Source organism: Temnothorax longispinosus, chromosome 10 (genome assembly GCF_030848805.1).
Source record: "Temnothorax longispinosus isolate EJ_2023e chromosome 10, Tlon_JGU_v1, whole genome shotgun sequence".
Classification (NCBI taxonomy): Eukaryota; Metazoa; Arthropoda; class Insecta; order Hymenoptera; family Formicidae; genus Temnothorax; species Temnothorax longispinosus.
This window is the reverse complement of record NC_092367.1, coordinates 5207118-5222554: the sequence shown is the minus strand read 5'-3', so window position 1 is coordinate 5222554 and position 15437 is coordinate 5207118. Positions and strand designations below refer to the sequence as shown.

The following is a 15437-nucleotide window of genomic DNA, read 5'->3' as shown; positions in this document are numbered from 1 at the left end:
ACGCCCGTCTTCCATTACTCTTCGTCAATTAACTTAATTATCTAATCGTATAATGAATTTCCCCGATGAAGCTCCGTCAAACGACCAAGCTGGCGTGAGGCGTGGTTAGTAAATCGTTCCTTTGGTATATACGTCGTATATACGAAATGGCCCTGGCAATCATGATTCTCGCAATTAAAGCTTTATCGCCGTTTAGTTTGTGATACCCCTGCCTTAAGCCCCTTTCGAAAATTGACTGCAAAAATACGCGAGGGTGCGAAATTTGCTCGCGTGTTTTTCATTAGTTTAACGAAACCAATTAGCTGTGCTCATTACTTTATAATATTAAACTCAGTACACATCGAGGTGTAAAGAAAGAAAAGCAATTATTATACTTACAGATTATTTAACCGTACACAAAAGCCAAAATATTTACCTATTATTTACCTGCTTATGCATTTGAGAGTATATTTTAACATTATTAAAATTACGTATAAATAACCGCTGTAAATTTTAAACCCTACAAAAAATTCATAGCATTTGTCTTAAATTTTTGAGAACAGTACAAAATAACGTATTTATAAGACGTATTTATAAGACGTGTTTAATGGCACGTACATTTTGTATCTTGTCGCGGCATTCCATTACATCAAATACGGTTGAAAGAGATTTATTTCTCTTTCTTTTATTGCGGACAAGATACGTAAGAATTCTACAATACACGCGGGAAGAATATCTTGCACGTGGATATATCCTTATTCTTCCGTATTTCGCGATTTTTATTCTTTCCACGCTTAAAGCTTTCAGCTCCAGACGAGATCATTGTACCGCCGCATTTCAACGGTAACGTATGACATACATTATGCAAAAGAGGTCACCTGTAATGTGATTCGTGAAAATCATATACGAGGTCACACTCCATTTTGGTTACTTTCGGTCATGGCATTACGGTTCATGTTCCACGCCACGCTCGCAGTGCTTTGATGATTTTTAGCCCTTTTAGATTTCGGGCACTTTTAGCTTTATAAATCTGGCCTACTTTCTCTTAACGGAAAAGTAAAAAATTTAGCACATTTTGGGGGGGGGGAAGTTCTATAAATCTTGTATACATACTATCTATTTCCTAAGGAAAGCGAATAAATCTTCTTCAGATCATTTTTAAAAAGATAAATTACATTATAAAATTCTCTGCTTTGAATTATTTTACAATTTTTTAATTCTATATAAAACCTTAAATCTAATATGTATACATGCATGTTTCTACACTCACCGAGATTGATGTGGTTTTCCCAGACAGAAGCGGAATACCCGATTGTAAATACTTATGATAGAACCCGCAATATTATCGATTACTTCGCGATCGGTGAAGTTTTCAAAATAAATTGTTAGAGAAATGAATCCCTATCGCGATCGATTCGTAAACGCGATTTTGTCTGTGATTCCTGTCCGTTGCGTAAATAGTTTTATATTAATGATGCGGTTGCTTTTAGTGAACCAATAAAATAATAAAAATGCTTTAAAATTTTTCATTCGTTTTTGCAATACTCGATCTTTCAAGCGTTTTTAAACAAGTCAAATATAAAAATTAAACGATACAACTCACTCATGTTAACACTGTGTATCTGTGTGAACGAAACATATAATTTATTTCGAATATAAGACAAATAAAACACTAAATAAAATTATTTCGCGCCTAATATTAAATCGTTCGTTTAATGATAAAAACATATTGCAATAACATAAAGAGTGGTTCAATTTCATATTGCAGCAATTTATTGTTGCTACGTAAATAATAGTCGGCCAATATCACTCGCTATTAATCAAACTTGCCAACGCCAATAGCTACCGGGCAATTTCCGCAGTTTACAAGGCTACTTGTTGGGTTTGATAAACAAAGTGCATGACTGTAAAGATTGACGGAAAGCTTAAATCTGCTGATGCTACGGTAGCAACAGGTAGCGCAAAGACGAAAGTCGAAGAAAATTGTTTAAACGTTCGACCGAGACACAATGCAATCTTTTTTTTCTTCTCTTTCTCCCCCCTCCCTCTCTCTCTCTCTCTCTCTTTTCCCTTATCTTGAATTAACGTGCAACAGGTGCGCTAGTATGCGTCTCCGTCACGTAAGTCAGACAGAGTAAGTCATCTTGAAGTTTCTCACCGACGTTCCTTGACGCGTATTTGAAAACTACCTGCTGGCATATATCTATACCGGCGGCAAATAGATGGACACATTACTTCCAGCTATACGGAGTGTAATCAAACGAAGAAACACACTAGCTTAGAATCGAAGAGTTGATTCTGTCCTCGGTAAAAATGTCTCGGTAAACATATCTTCGGAGACGCGAGCAAGAGATGTTTCACAGAATAAGTGAAGATCTGGTAAACGTAAGATCTGGTCGTGCAATCAGATAAAAATGCGCGTTCCGACATTTTTCTCAAATATTGACTTCGATGAACGTGAAGGGAAACGATTTACCTTGAATAAAACGGAAAGTGGGGCATAAAAGTTTCTCAAGCGCGCGCTTTTAAAACCATCCATGTAAGAAGCGAAGATCGCGAAATATTTTTGCAGTAGGTATCGAGACGAGGCTCGTGGAATTATACGGCTGTCGCGGAATAGCTGAGACTCCCGAAGATTGGCGGTTTGCGAGCAACAAGTTGCGAAGCGTCAATCCTATTTGCCTGTTACAGATAGGCGCGTAAAATTTTTCATTTGCCGAGTGCCAACGTCTTTCGTCGTCCGCGCTCCTGATCTGTTCAAAACGCGATCGTCCTATCACGCGGTGCAACAGGTAGGCACTTAGTATCCGTCTACGATGTAGAATTAATTTTGCCGACGTGCCGCACACTTGTGTCTCCGCTGTCGCAGCAGCCTGCACGGACTACATATTCACGACGTAAGGACGATTCGCATTCTACGATATGTAACGATACAACGGAAATATAACTGAGTTGAGCTCTTCATTATGTAACACAGTTAAATGATATAAAAAAATGCAAAAAAAAATTAAATCGCGCAGAATATCTATCAAATATTTTATCGTCTCTTCTTTTTTTCCTTTAATATAATGACAAAGCTATCTTCGATCTTCATAATATGTTAAATATTTCTTTTATAGTTGGAATTATAAAAAATTTTGTATCATGTTCTTCGTGAAAGTGTAATACAATTTAATTACGAAAATATAATAAATATTTTTTGATAATTATTTATATTCATGTACATTTGTCGACTTTATTTATATTAATTTCTATAACTTAAATTAGATAATTATTGTCGCTATACATATTTATATTTAGAAATTTACGTAATTATTCACTGAATTTTGCATCTATTCTAGCCGAAATATTATACTTTAAATGAAATTTAATTAGATAATAAATTACTAAGATATGCAGAGAATTCAATCAGCACAATGGAATTATGTTCGTTTATCGAATAAAAGAGGAATATCAAAATCTCTGCGAAAATTGCGAGATGGATTGATGAGCCATTTATTAAGTGGCATAATCGTGCAAAAAAAAGTGTTATGGTCGATATGGTTCTTCCTACAGGAAAGTAACGCGCAACAGGTAGCGACACGATGTAACTTACGACATGGATTCCTAATTAGCAGGTTCGCAGTCACCGGGAATCCATTCTCCTGGATTACTTTCGGATTTGCGCGAATCGGACGATAACTAGATGACAAAATGCGGCTCGTGAGTTTTAACGCGAAGAGAGGCGTGTTTGTGCATCGAAAATCCTGGGTATACGATGTCGCCGTCGTCATCGCTTGAAAAATCGATATTACGCGGCCGCTGGTATAACATAATATAATATTCCCACTATCGTCCACGATATATGCATTCTACATGTCATTTTATTCCCGCGATATTGTGCGTATACGTTAGGCAAAGCGTATGCAAACACGATAGTGGGTGAAAACGTTTCACTCAACGTTGTGCATTATTTTCAACCGTTGTGAATCCCGGCTTATTAAAAACGCAGTATGCAACAGGTACATGTAATTTCTACACACGCTCGTAAATAAAGTAACTACGCGGGAGAGATTTAATTTTGCGTAATGTGCGCCTGTTACAGATATAATTATCATTTTGCCGAGGAACGCGAAAAAAGCCGGCATCAGCTCGGGTATACGTAAATATCGACCGCTCGCGCGTGACATGACCCAATTCGCAACAGATACGCAGCATCCTTTTGATGCAACAAATAATACATGTTACGCGCACCTGCGACAGCCGTGACCCGTGCATTCGTCCTGCGTGAAGCTTCGACGTGTTCTGTACGACAGAATTTCTTTAAAATAACGTCCGAATTGTGCGATCCGTTCGCGATGTTTGACTCTTTACGAGTTGCGAAAACAACTCGCTGGGTAGCAATCGACGGGGTAACGTCACTTGAAAAGCGGAAAGAAAAGCGGAGAAAAGAAAAATGGATCATTTACAAGCGAGCACGTCGCACCATTTCGGGGATACACGAGATAAGACTGTCCGTCAAGTCCGTGGTGATCGAGAGAAATTGAGATAACTGAGTGGCGATAAGAAAAAAAAACAAGATGCGGGAAAATCGCGGTCTCGCTCGTCGCAGGAGCAGCTCCTGATCGCAGGTCGTAGGTCTGTCTCTGTCTCGGTAAGCACTGAAGCGCTGTTCGATACCAGGAATGGTTATATTATCTTCCTACCACCCCCGCACAGCTCCGCGTACCCTCGTACCCATTACAAGATGGCCGTTCGTATTTGCAAAATGGCGCCTGCGCCACACGCGAGTAATTCGTCCACCCTGCCTCCCTTCGCCGCGTTGCCTTCCCACGGTCGCTTTTATCCCTCTCGATCCTCAGCGTCTCTACCCTCCGAGGGTGGGAGACGCCGCTCGTCTCTTCGCCTTCTTGCTTCATCCCGTTCTCCGAAGATTTTTCTCCCTCCGCCGGCTCGCACGACCATCTTCGTCGTTCACCACTCCTCCCGCCCCTTCGTTAGATCATCCCGATCTCCCATTCCTTTCGCTCGACCACTCAGACCGCTCTCAGAACAAGTGCTATCCACACCTTCCTCGTTTCTCCTTTCCTCGAGCGTTACGTCTATGATTATTTTGCGGCCTGCTATCAACCGCGAGAGATAGGAGAGGGCTATTGCTTGTCGCTTCGATCCAGCGTTTATAGACGTTCTACCCGTTTATTAGATCTGGATCCCACCTTTGTTATATTATGTCGGACAAAAAGTTCTGCTGTTTACCGTAATAAAAACTAAAATATACTCAAAGTGCAATCTTCTTATGCCTCTATGAAAATACAAAATTCTCTCATTACGGCTTGAAATATTTTCATACGAAATTATATTTTCCAGACACGATAAAAAAAATATTAAGCGTTGCATTTAATGTTTGAAAGATAAATATAAGAATTACGGTGTTCTGTAAACGCTTTATATGTAGATACAAACGCGTTCTACATTCCGATATGTCTAACTTAATTGTAAGCATGTCTGGACTTTGTTTTAAATTAATACAATAGCAAGATAAAATCTGAGGCAGATATTAATATTTTAAATAGAGAACAGGCATTGTGTGTGTTTGTATTATCATTATTCTTAGTCCAGATAGCGGCGTAGAAAATTGCGACATTAATAAGTGGAATATTCCACCGCAGACAAACTGACCTACATCTCCATGGCAGAATATTCCGCGCAAGCTAACGCTACCTATTCCACCATAGCGATATGAACCCATTGTCATTCATAGCTGGGCGATGCAAATGTTTAATGCCATAGCCATTATAAAATGCTCGGGCGTGGAATGTGTATGTTATCTATAACAGCGACAAATATTATAAATATACGAGTATAATAACGGTGCGATTATACCAAAGTGATCTGATATTTCGGTGCCACTGTTTACGTTGAATAAGTAGAAAAGATGAATTCTTTTTAATTTGACTTTGAAAAAAAAATAACCTTCTAATAAATTCGTTGACTGCAAAAGAGAGCACGATGTAGAAATAAATTAGAGCTATTTATCATGGAGATATTACCACCATGTTTTACTCTATTCGAATCGAGAATTATTAACGCAATCGAATTAAGATAAAAATTCGTTTTTTTTTTCGATCGTCGAAATTGAGCTGAAGACTAAGTGAAAGAAGTTTATCGATCGGCACTGTCGCGCTAACGACGCGATTATATTTCCACTCGCGAATATATTCGTGTGCATATATCCGTGTATGCGAATGTGCACGTTTGTATGCAGATAAACCGCAGGAATACTCTGTGGACAAGAGGATTTGTCAAGGGTGCAAACCTGCGTGCGTATGCGCCTCGATAGTTTGTCGTGGCGGGTGGTCGTGACGTTATGATTAACGTCGTTGAATTTCGCGGAAGTTTTATGCATCGCGCGAGTGTCAGCGCTCGCAATATATCTCGCGACTAGTCGTAGAATTCGAGAGCTTCGCTATCCAAACTAAATAAGACCGAGGTTGCGGTGGTATAGTCTTATCCTCCTTTCCCGCAATTTCGTCCTTCGCAAATAACTTCTTTGATTTCGTTTGTTGAGAGCAGAGGAGACGCGACAAGAATAAGATTTTTCAAATGTGTCCATAAGTTGTAAAATAAGTAAAACTTGAAATATAATAATTCATTAACGGTCAATGTTCCATTTTTGAGACGAAGTCTTTAAGTGAGTAAGAAATATGTCTTGCGGTCCGTCGTGATTTTTTTAGATGCTATATATACATATATGCTTTGTTGCATGTATAATATTTATTATATTACTGTAATTATCACGCTTTGTTACGCTAACAACTTCGTTAACTTAGTGGAACGTAAAACATAATTTATTCTATAATCTATTCCATTCACCATCACTCATCCTATGTCACATAATTTATTTTCGCGATAAATCAATACAATATCTCATCGTCAATCGTGTCGCATAATCAATTTGCATTTATTCATTATTATTTCATATATATGAGTGTATTCTTCTTAATTATTATCTAACACAAAATCGATGCGCGTATCTAGCTTGTATGACTAATATAGATTTGAAAATAATTTATAACATGAAAATAATAATATAAATTTATTAATAATAAAAATATCAAATTCATATTAAATGAAAATTTTTACTACAGAAACGTAGTTTCTACTAATCGAGTTACCACCTGATGATCACGTGATAATCTCCGACGGTTATCAGTCCGAAACCGCAGTCGGGCTACTCTTATACCGCGTTGTCGTTCTTTTCCTTTTTCTTTCGCGAGCCATTACACTCGGCGGATCTCCACTCGGAGAGGATCTCGGCGGATATCTTTCCGGAACACAATTAAAGCCCGGAAGCGCGCGAGAGATCCATCCCCGTATACGACGTGGCCGTAACGCGGAGCGAGAGGTGGGTGCCGATAGTGAGCCGCGTGTAAGGGGAGAGGGGGATGAGAAAAGGGGGAGTAATGGTACAACGCCAGGGGTGACTGACCCGAGTTTTCTCGACCCCTTAAATTTCGGCTGATACCACTTGTTGGCGGTATCCAACGCGGAGAGCAACAGATGACACTACGTTTTCATTCGCCGGGAAACCGGATGAGTGTGTTCTCCGCTTATCTGTTTCTCTCGCCGCTGAACCGCCGGCGATTCAGCCGCGCGAATGTACATTGGGAAAAATCCAAACGAATCGTCGGTCGACCGCCGCCGGCGCGATCAAATAACTAAACAGGGTCAGCCGGATGTATAAAGCAGAGTACGAATAAAATAAAGCGAATACTTTGGTTTTTGTTCGTCCGTTTCAGCCGTACTATCTTATCTCCGGCCGCTTAAACGTCCCAATTTATTTTGGAAGGACTAATTAAAGGACTCTCTCGGTGTGAGTCATATATATAGAGCTTACCCGTGCAGTGCAGACTGTTCATACCTTCTGAATATTCAAGACCAAAGTTCTCGGCGTCAGTAATTATAATGACGTTACCATTACTTGAAATACAACGAGGTGAATTAAATATTCACAAATTACCGCAATGTTTCATAATCCTAATTATATTGTGTTTTTGCCCGACCGTAAATAGTATGTGGAAAATTTTTAGCTTAATACAAAATAAATAACTTGACGAAAACATGCTCCAAATTGTTGAAAAGTTTTAGTGGAAAACGAAAATGGATTTGCGATTATTGCAGATATAAATCTGCACCATGATATAAATAATTAACTAATTTAATAAAATAGAAATTCGTTTACTGATCGACGTACGAATCCTGTTATATAAATTATTATTTGAAAAGACACTTTAGAAATAAGCTTTCAATATATAAAATAATATTTTATTAAAAACTTTGGAATAATTGTCACACGTTAATTTTGTCTTGGTAAATGTATTTTAAATACTGGAAATTATTAACTGTTTCTTTATCAAATTATGAAGATTCATAACATGTAGAATTTATTAAAAACAGGTTTACTAAACACAAACCTCATTATAATGCAGTAATTATAATAGCAGAAGTAATTACTGAATAATATCGAATTAGGGCAATTTTACCGGGAAGGTATTATATTCCTGCGAAGATTGAGCAAATCAGTGTATTGAATCACATAACGCACATTCTCCAATTCGACTCTACCAAACTAATTATTATGGTCGTTATTATCGCATCGAAACAATTCACTGATGTGTATTATGATTATCCGCCTCGTTAGCACTGAATTAATAATCGAGCGGCAACCCGTCCGGCGCAGATTACGCGTGGTTCAATGCGAGATAAGCAAACAATACCAATCTTGCGCGATCGCTGCAAGATATTACGTATCTTTCGCAGCATAATATGGAACCATCGTATTTTGTAATTAGTATAATATTTCTTTCTGCTATTCACTAACCGTGGAAAAAGCTTGAGGATGTTTAAAGCGTTATTCACGTCTATCATTTACTAATAATTCAAAAATTCCGTTAATCTAATTAAAGTCAAATAAAAAATCGAATAGTTAAACAAATTAATTAACTTATCGAAAAATAAAAGATAAAAAACATTGTTTATCTATTTATTGAAAACAGTAGTTAAGAATTTAAATAATTTGCAATCGAATTTAAAAGACAGAGCATTATAAAGAGAAATATTATTCGAGAAAGCTCATATCAGATTAAAATATTTTTTTTTTTATTTAAGTGTTATTCATTATGGCATTATTATTGTGTAGCTGAATTGTTCAAGTTCAAGTAACACAATGGGATTTATAGATGTGGCAATTTAGATCAATGTTGAACGTATTATGGTATGGTGTAGTCAATAGGACCAGAGCTATTACAACCGTACGATGTTCAGCTCCATGTAGATCGCCTATACATGGAAGATGCGCATATACGAACATCCGTTAGATTGTATGTCCGTTAGACTCAATAGAATATCACAGAGAGATGATGATACACTATGCCAAGCGGATATTAGATTGGACCAAAATTGTAAACCCATAGCAGATTCTGTCAGATTATGTTACCTTATTGTATTTGTCCAAAAACAGCTTATTTAAGTAGCCACAATCTTAAAAGGAATGGTCGTTAACGCTTTACAGACGTGCAAAATTTCGATTAGATAATCCAAAAAGCTAACTGATATCAAGGTTAAATTAACACTTTATTAAAATTCTGATTTTAATTTCAGTTTTTGTTAAGATTAAATTAGATGAAATTCTCTCTAAATACTGCTCAGGCTGTCTAAAAAGTTAACCCTTTCGAGACTCCAGGTACACATGTGTATCATCAAATTTAAATTCAGGACTAAAATTTTATTTACCGTTAAAATTGATTTCTACATGTAAAGTTTCGGGAGTGTATCGTTACATCTTCCAGTTGAAAAAGAATGCCAGAAGAAAATGCAAAAAAGATGCACAGAAAATAAAACTCAAACACGTACAATAAACTAAAAACACAAAAAAGTTTCCCCACTGTCCTAGATTAATGCCGTCTTGAAAGGGTTAAAGGGCCTCAGAGAACCCCGCAAGTCCCTTACACTACAAGAAACATCGCGTCGCTTTGAATAATTATTTTTAAATCAGGCACACAACGCAGGTTGCGTTGTATATGCAAGGAGGCCGCGCGAGGGAAAGGACGAGGGGCGCGAAGGGCGCTAAAGAGGATCGAAAGCTTGAAGTAGGTCAGTAACGCTCGACGTGTGTGACTGCCTGCCTGTTGGGCTTTTCTCTCTACGGTGTCTACTCCTGCGGACGTGCTCGTCCTTGATCCCGTCGCGCACCCTGCGAGAATGGGGGCGAGAATAACGTCCATCTGCCAACCGTACGTCCGTCCGTTCGCGTACGTGAGACCGTGTGCGTATGTGCGGGTGACATGCGTGCATCGTCAATCACTGACGTTCCATGACCTCCGCCGTGGAACATCGGCCCTACTGCACACTCTGTATTCCTATCCCTGTCGCCTTAGCGCGCGTGGTGGTTTCTCGTTTCTGTATACCGATGCGCTCTACATGCATACGCGCGCGAGCGCGCGTGCATGTATGTGTGCGGTACATCTCTTGGTGCCGCTGCACGACATGCACCAGACGATGTCGGTGTGAGAGAGCGTCTGCTCCCGGCGCTGCTGCAATCAATACCAACTGATGCATTTGTGCCCGTGGCTTTCGTGCCCGGCCGTTCGCACGCAGTGCTCGCGCCGATCTCCAACTATATATATGTATATATTTCGCGAAATTTCTTGTAATTAGCCAACGTGTAAATTTACAGAATTTTGTAAAATTCCCTTTGCAAAATCATCAGAAACATAGCCGGATCGATCTATTTTTCGAGTATGCTAGAATAGACATTGAGAGAATAAAAAATGTACAATTGGTATTGATTGGTGTACCCTCAAAATTATTGGGAAAATGACGTTAAAATTATCGCCCAGGATTGTATATAAAAATATCGAACTTTATCGGGTATATGAATAAGTTACTGGCATTCAAGAATAAAGCTTCTTTATATAAAGCTATTTTATAAAATATCATCCGTCGTATAGAAATAGTTGGCTCTTCGCACAGCTAGTGGTGAATAGTTAAAGTTAATGTCACACGAAACTAAATTATACCCCAGTTAAACGAAAATTCTATCAACCTGAAACAATTGTCGAAGAAAAATTGAGAAATGCACGGAGAAAATTTTATGTTAAATTTTACTATGCTGCCGCACCAACTGCGGACTATCAAGACGCCCAAGTTTAAATGCTATAGTCTTATAGTAAAATTACTATGTCCATAGCATTTAATGCTACGATCATAGCATTCAATACTATAATAATGCTATGATCGTATCACTAAATGCTATGGACATAGTAATTTTACTATATAAGACTATAGCATTTAAACTTGGGCGTCTTGATGGTCTGCAGTTGGTGCGGCAGCATAGTAAAATTTAACATAAAATTTTCTCCGTGTGTAAAAGAAATAAAAATACGAGAAATTTTCTTGGCACCAACATAAGCTGATATTTTTTTAGTAAATGCACACGATCACTATACACTTATGTCGTTACATCCCGACGACATCGGCACGCCATCGACGATCCCATGTAAGTTTCTCTTTTTTTCTTTTCTATCAGTATAAAAGAATCCATTGTCTCTCCCCGTGCGTGCTACTTACGGGGCACCCCGGGGGCCGCTTCCTGACCCGGAAGGAGGACCGAAGGGAGAGCCGATAATGTCAATGCGGCTTTTCCTCGCGTGTTTTGAGCGGGCCACACGCTGTGCGCTGAGTGCCTCTAAATGCAACCTATTTACTCGCCGCACCGCCTACAGGATGTCTCGGGGAGAAATGACTACCACTTTAACAAGGCGTAATGTATACGTTTCCGAAAGATTGTACTTTTCCGTTGTTGTAGCTATTGTTGCGAGACGCCCCTAGCTCTTGCCTCGATCCTAACGCGTTTTCTAACCCTTTTTATGATAATATCAGCGACGTATTTGGCGATCGTCAAATTGCTACGTCAACGGATTGTTAATACTTTTAAGCATATATATATATATATATATATATATAGAAAAGAGAGGGAAAGAGAGAACAAGCAAACAAAAGAAAATTAAATATTAAGAAAGTAAACAAGTAAAAATAATATTTTTTTTACAGCAAAAGTTATCAAACTTTATGTTTAGGAGAATATCATGTGTTAATTTGGTCCTTTAAGTTTATTAGTTTTTAAGAGACTTTTTCGAATTTATTAGCTTATTTCAGTGCCCTCAGAAATTACTTAAAAAAACAAAGAATAAAGCGTGGTTCCAGGTTAATAATGTTTGCTGAAATTAATGCACGACGGTAGTACCGCTTCCGATACATTAATTATCGCAATATTTATAAGGTAGAGTTACGTACGCCTATCGCTATTCCCGCGAGTACCATTGTTTCTCTGTGTCGCTGCACCGAATAATCCATAAATTCACTTAATTGTAAAAATGATAAAAACGAAATCTCTCAGGCACGGTCGAGAAAAATATTCATCAATCTGAATGTTCCTTAATAATTATTAATATTATTTTTTATAAAATCAATTTATGTAGACACAGTATCTTGCAGACATTGTATCTTGTTTCTAATTAGATTAAAACAGACACTCTATTCGAAAAAAAGGAAATTTTTTAAATAATTTTCAGCAGCGCAATCAGATTTAATAACTTCGATTCTAATATTGTAATTTTTCGTCGGAGGAATGTACTATCAGCGAGTTTCTTGCAAGTACGAACGTTGAAACTCGTTGAAACTCGCCACTTCGAGGAAGGTAGAAGAGAAGCCGATCAATTACAGTATATTCAGGAAACGAAGCTTTGTAAGTTCTCTATAATCTTCTCGGCATTATCAATGGCCCTACTGATGGACCTATACAGTATCTAAGATCATCAAAGATATAAAGTACAGAATGTAGCGTAAATTGCCATCGAAGCCCCGAGTATCTTGCGTCCACGGGTAAATAGCCACATTGCCATAGTTATTGAAATGAAAAGTCTTTCGCGACTGCTCCACGGCTGCACAGAATCGCGCGGGACTAAGAAACGAGACAGGGTGAAAACAGAGGGAACGACACACGGCGGAGAGACACAGAAACCGGGAAAGAGGATGTGATAGAGAGAAGAGGTCAGAAAATTACAGACGAGGGTGCATACTATCGTTCGGCCGAGTTCACCAGCGACGCTATTTCTTTTCCTTTCTACTGCCCCGGCTTCTCCCTCGCTTCCTATCCCTCTCCGGGCGTCCTGCTCGTATAATCCGCAAATTACTAACCTAACCCCCCGAGCGGCTTAAAGATCAAGCCTTGTTCGAGGTAGATTCAAAGGAGGTAATACCCGCCCAGGACTTGGCAAGAATCCGTCGCAAAAAACCCACGAAAGAACGATGAAATACTCTCCTCTCTGCTAGGAAGAGTCTCCGTCTTCCTCTTTCTTACCGGGGCGCTAGCTGTCTGCCTTTGGCTAGCCCGTGTTTCTTATACGTAGTGTCGCGCACTGGCATTTGAAATACCCTCTTGCGTCCTCGCGTTTGATACGTGGAACGAATTTACGACGTTTTTCGATGAAGCCCGAAAATCGCGAGTTAATACAAAAAGAGAAGATATATTCGGACCATTCCCGGCGACGTTAACGTTCTGCGAAGTGACTGAAGGCATTAATCGTACAATGGAATCTCGGCTCGGAGAAAGAGACCAAAGTGATTTTAATCTTTTTATCGTATATAAATATATAACTAGCACATTTCGTTTTTCAAACGATGTGCTCATAAAACGTGTATTAAGAAAATTTATTTACAATTTCAGAATCTGGAGGAAATCTAATATCTATTTTATTATTCGATTGACTTAAATATTATCCGATAAGTCAGATCAAATGTTATCTTATGATTTAAATGATTAGTATTACTGTGGTGCGCTCCAACACTTGCTTCTTGCCCTTTATTTTTACATTTCTACATGTAGCTCCGACAATTTTCTCCAATTGAGCGCGGATTTATTTAATCAAGTGAATTTCAACGCGAGAACTCTATATACATGACACATGATATTATGACACATTTACCATATTCTCGATATTATGACAGATATTATTTCTAGAATTGTTGCCATCTTTAGAATAGGAATATACATACGAATATATATGATATCGCAAATATTTAATATTTAAAATCCATATTTCTCTTTTCCTATCATTTTCTCTATGGATTTATAAATGTGTCATTTATTTTTGTGAAATAATAATTATCTTCCTTTAGAATATATTTAGCTGTCATTATGTATTTATAAAAATATAATATATTTATTCCTTTCTCGAAAAATTCTTTAATAATCAAAACATGAAATTATCATATCATATCTTCTCATATTTTGGTATTTTTATTTTTTTACATTTAATCACTAAAACCCTTTGTCTTCGTATTAAAAACGTGTCAGAAACATCATCACAATACTTTAAGAAAAAATCGGAACTCTATTAATTATATGGAAACTTTGAAAACGAAATATTAATTTCATAAAGATAAATTACTTAAAGACAAAAAAATCGCATTTAGCTATTTATAACTGTCTTGTGATACCATGCTTATTTAAAAATATAATATTGTTATTAATTAATTAATTGTATATAAAGAATAATAACGAGCTCTCGAATGTTGCTCCGTTTAGCATAGCCTGGAGCTTTAAATCCATCGCTATTCCCCGCCTACATGCTCTCCCAAAAGCATCCAATAAAGGTGAGCTTCACGACTGATCGTTAATTTAATAAACGATGGGAACACGCCGTTAAACGCGCAAGCACACGTGTGGGGGACAAAGTATCGGGGAAAGAACTACAATCGACAGACAGCACTGTCTGTCGCCGCGTCGTTTACGATAATGAGCGTCCGACGCTTGCGTGGTATCGATAATATGTCGTCGCTGACGTATACAACGATTTACGCGTTATCTCGTTTTGCGTATATAATCATAATTGTATATACATCTCTACGACTGGCGCGTAATTATTTAAGATGCTGACCTGCAAGTCACAGTTTTGGCAAAACGCCTCGCTGTGAAATTTTTGCAGACTAATAAATTTCGCGACGTATATATGTATACATGTATAACAATCCTTCGCGAATGGAGAAGAAATCGATGTAACGATACATCACGAATATTATATGCTGTTTATCCGTATATCGTATATTACACAACCGAAGACTTCAATCAATCGGACTTTTCTCACCATGTTATTACGCTGCTTCCCCGTCTGAATCCCCGACATGTTTTTAATCCAAAGTTTTATATCGGTTTCGAGACACAAGAAAAGGAGAGAAAAAAGACAAACGTGTGAGAGAAGAGAGGGGGGAAAAAGGGGGATGCGTTTATGTGATCGTTCGATAAAGGGCATTCGTTCGTCGAACCTCTCTCCTCGTTGCCAATATAACCGATTTTAGTGCCTCGTGAAACCAAGATCCTTTTCATTAAAGCTTTTACTGCTGACTAAATACGGCGAGCT

The 15437-nt window shown here is 38.1% G+C and overlaps 1 long non-coding RNA gene across 1 annotated transcript in view; it reads right to left on the bottom strand.

The window, feature by feature from the left end:
* Positions 1-3169, bottom strand: part of LOC139821066 (uncharacterized) — a 129980-nt gene extending 126811 nt beyond the window's left edge. Inside the window, exon 1 of the long non-coding RNA XR_011734173.1 lies at positions 1250-3169. This is a non-coding gene — a long non-coding RNA (uncharacterized lncRNA). The remainder of the gene's footprint in view (positions 1-1249) is intronic.
* Between the last annotated feature and the right edge of the window lie 12268 nt (positions 3170-15437).